This window comes from Elaeis guineensis, chromosome 4, assembly GCF_000442705.2.
Source record: "Elaeis guineensis isolate ETL-2024a chromosome 4, EG11, whole genome shotgun sequence".
NCBI classification, from domain to species: Eukaryota; Viridiplantae; Streptophyta; class Magnoliopsida; order Arecales; family Arecaceae; genus Elaeis; species Elaeis guineensis.
The window spans coordinates 125,857,303-125,861,603 of NC_025996.2; the positions used below are offsets into that span (position 1 = coordinate 125,857,303).

Consider the following 4,301-nt stretch of genomic DNA (forward strand, 5'->3'; position numbering starts at 1 on the left):
GGTATGGTGAATCCCCCCACATGAGCTGGAGGGGGAGATTGTTGGGCTGGGTCTACCTCATGTGGGTGCCTAGGCCCAAAGTTTTCTTTATATATATAGAATATGAAAATGAGGGAAAGCAATAAAAGTGATTTGCTATGTTCTTCTCTGGAACACGAAAAAAAAATGCGGAACAGAGAAGAGAAAGTAACCTTTTCTAAAGGATTTTGTAAATAGCTTTTTTTGGCTCGATCGGACGATCAGTTGAATCTTGATTGAGTTGATATTTGAGGAGCTCTTCTTTGGTGCTTGGATCTTAACATCCATCGGTTGGATTTCGCAACGGAGGATTCTACCATGGGTTTCACAAGTGAGATCTTTCTTGATCTATTTGATCTTGTTGTTTAGGATCCATCTTTGCATGATGTTTTAATTGTTAGATGATCCAAGAATATTATTATTCTCGATGTGGTTGATCCTCTAGTTGGTTAAAAAGACTTATTGGTATATTTCATTATTATTCTAATAATGAAAATTTTGACCTGGACTTCGATCCTGTGGTTTTTTCCATTTTCAATTTTTCAGATAAATTTGGTATCTTGTGTTGATTTATTTTTATGTGGTTGTTTTGATTAATTTTGCAGATAATTATTTATTGGTTGAGCCTGTATTAATTACATAAATTAGAAAGATTTTTTTTCTTTTACAATGAAGATTGTTAAAAGGATCGGATATAGAACCGAATGGCTTGGCTTGCATGATGGAGTTGCTTGCAAAGCCAAACTATATGGACCCAAAAAGGTCAGATTCTATAGTGATGGCATGGAATGGTGCTGTGCATTTCTTTTTTTTCTACAAGATGCTTGTTTTCGTCTCCTCTCTAACTTGAGAAAGCAACCCGTAGGAAAGATAAACAACTAGAAAACATGCAAGTATCTCTAAAAATAACATAAATTGGAGACCATAAGAAAAAGAAAGTTTAACAGCACTATTTTATCAGTAGATATAGAAAGTCATTGATAAAATAAATTTTAGATAATATTTTTTTTTCTCGCGATCAATTCAATTGCCAGGAGAAATTTTTTTTTTTACAGCGGTCAAATGAAATCATTAAAAAAAAAAGTTATTTTTATCAATGGTAGAACCACCTTGCTGGAAAAATTTTATTTTTTTTTAAAAAAGTTAATTTTTACCGGCATTCAGATTAGACCGTTGAAAAAGATTATATTCGAGCGATTATTGTAAACCACTGGAAAAGGTATAGATTATACGGTAGAACTGTATCCGATCAAAAAAAAAAAAAATCCCACCTTCCGCGCGCGCGCTCATTCCTCTTCCGCACGATTTTTTTTTCTCGACACCCTTCCTCTTCCGCGCGGTTTTGTGCCGGCTCGAGCAAAAGGGCTCACCACGAGCTATCGTGTCCGGGGACGAAGCCTCGAGGCGACCGACCGAAGCGCGGTCCTCTTCTGTTTTCAGATACCTCCCAACCCCTATTCCCACTTTCCTCTATTGTATTCCCAGGAGGTGGAAGGAGAGCTTGGCCCCTGGTTTTCATTCATTTCCTTTCTCCTTGGTCCTCAAAAGAGGCTTTCTAGGGTTTGAAAGGTCAATCTTATTTCCATCTCCTCTGCTATGAATCCCGAATAGGAAGTTCTTCTTTTCTTAATGAAAGTTCGGTAGATTATGTCTAGGGCTAGCCTTAGGAATTGCTAATCTTTACCTGTTTCCTTTTCGTCTTAATCGTTCTCGATTGCTTTCTTGATTCATTTTGTTTTGGTTTTTTCTGTTCCCGTTTGGTATCTTGTATTGGATAAAATCGCCGGTGACTTTGATAGAGGGTTGGGTGTGATGCGATTTTAATGGCTTTACTTGCACATGCTTGATGTAATGGATTTTTAGTAGGGTGGTGGGTGATTTGATTCCTAAAACTTAATATTGGTATTTAAACGAGCAAAAATTTGTCACATTGATTCTCCACATGCTCGCATTTCTAAGTCTAGAATCCTGACACAGAACTCAAGTTTTTTTGTCCAAATTTTCTTCATATGGCATGAGTGTTGTAGTATTTATATCTTGGGCACGCCAGCATTTGTCATCTACCATTGAAGCCACTGAAAAGAGGTTTGGTAGTTTGCACCAAAATTCCCTTCCTCAGTAATGGTTATTTGCAGTGATGTTCTGCTTCCGGTCCTTGCCTGTGCATCTATTACCTTGCTATAAACTATATTTATTTTAGTTTGTCGAACCCAATGGTGCTTGGGTGCATAGCTGCTTCTGCACTTCAAAGGAAATATGCAACACTTGCTTTCACAAATACGAAATGAGCAACCCTCGCCACATATATTTTTGAGTGCTTGGGAAGAAGGTAGAAGTATGGTATAAAGTAGTTTTACCTACAAGAGTTTTGCAATTTCAAGTTTCTGCTGCTTGTAATGCAGTCTGAAGGACATATGTCCTGCTGAATGATCCTGCCCGTCATAAGTCTCATTAATCAGAACAGTCAATCTTTTCTGCGTTTAGTTGGGGAAGAAAGGAAACAGTAGTGTCTAAACATGAACCTAGCTTCTCTCATCTTATTTGACATGCAATAATGGAAGATCTGAGACATCTATTGTTGTTTTCTATTGTAGATGCCTGTTGAGTTAAAGTTCAGAATATCTTGATTCCACCAGTTGGTTGTGCTGTACAAATTACTGTGTATAGCAGATAACTGGAACAGCAAATCTTTTCTGCATTTACTTGGGAAAGAAAAGAAAAGTTAGAGACTAAACATTAACCCAGCTTCTCTCATCTTGTCTGACATGCAAATAAAGACATCTATAATTTTTTTTTTCTTTTTGGTACGAATGTATAATGTTGTTTTTGTCATAGATGGTTGTTGAGTTAAAAAGTTCAGAATGTCCTGACTCCAGCAGTTGGTTGTCTTATGCAAATTGCTGTATATAGCATTGCAGTGTGTAAGAGGCTGTTGCATGGGAGAACTGTTATGCTGAGATATGAGGCTAGCTTTGTTTAATTTAACCTATTTTTCTTTCCACTTGTACAGCACAACAAAATTTAGATAGGATTGGGCGTAAGGTTGAGTTGGGTTCATATAGGAAGAAGTAAAGGCTTGACCTTTTCATGATCAAACCATTAGCAAGTCATTGCATTTTTAAGTACCTTCACTATATTTTGTACTGCATGCATTGTTGTTGAATGAAACCAGCTTCCTTTAGAAGGGTCTTGTAGTTGAGCTAAATGTTAAGAGCCGAACTAAACCCAAACTGATATGCCTTGTCCACTATATTAGGTGTTGGGTTACCTAGTTCTTGGTTGTTTAGTTGAGAAATCAGTTGTTTCTATTAAGTTATCGTTCCAATTAGAAGTTTACTTGTCAAAGCTGCAAAAAAGTCGAGATGGTCAAGGATGGTCAAGGATGCAAAGAATTTGAAATTTGGATATGCTATAGTTTTGCTCTTGAAATCTGTCTTTTACATTTAAACAGAAGTTCATGTGGTCAGCTTCTAGTTTATCATGGCCTGATGCTCATGAGAACCATCAAATTGGTCACAAACTTGTTGTTTTGAGCCTGTTTTTGAGCCATTATCGCACTGCATCTGTTGCATTTGTTTTTGTATGTGTCACGCCCCCGACCCGAGATTTGAATCGAGGGTAATGGCAACCGTCGCATACTCATAGAATACTTTTCCCATAAGCATGCAAGGCATCTCATCATGATATCTTCACACAAAGTTAAATATTTTTTTTTTTTTAAATTATTAACAAATCAAATTTTAGTTCAAATAACAAAATCAAAACTCAGTGTTCAAAAGAAATTAACTGTCTGACAAAGTCAACACTAAAAAAAACTAAAAGTCTTGAATCAATTCTGAGAAAATCCTAAATCAATGAGCTAACTCCATCTCTAATTGCTCTCCCAACCGAAATCCCGCAGCAAGCTAATTTTCTGGATCTGTAAGAAAAACATAAAACTCATCATGAGCTAAACAGCCCAGTAAGCGGTGTATACCTTTAACTAAATAAATCAGGCAAATAATACAATACATATCGATTTACTGATATAACAAAATCAATATGTAATTTTATGAAATCATAATCATACTATCAATCATATATAAAAATTAATTTATCATAATTTCAAATTATGCTTTTCATCTTAAATTCATCAATTTCTTAAGTTTTTCTTACCAACCATGACTATGACCACATTATCTTTGTGGCAGGGTCATAATACCACATATCTGCTTGCGGTGGGCTGCGAATCATCTGGCAGCCAAGTCCTTTGGAACCGCTGGTCTTGCTGGCGGTTTGTCGCT

General features: G+C 36.4%; 1 long non-coding RNA gene across 2 annotated transcripts in view; it reads left to right on the top strand.

Annotated features, from left to right (window-relative positions):
* Nucleotides 1-1,282: 1,282 nt before the first annotated feature.
* LOC140857572 (uncharacterized) overlaps nt 1,283-4,301 on the top strand; it is a 20,968-nt gene continuing 17,949 nt past the window's right edge. For both annotated transcript variants that reach the window (XR_012141042.1, XR_012141041.1), the window contains exon 1: nt 1,283-1,587. This is a non-coding gene — a long non-coding RNA (uncharacterized lncRNA). The remainder of the gene's footprint in view (nt 1,588-4,301) is intronic.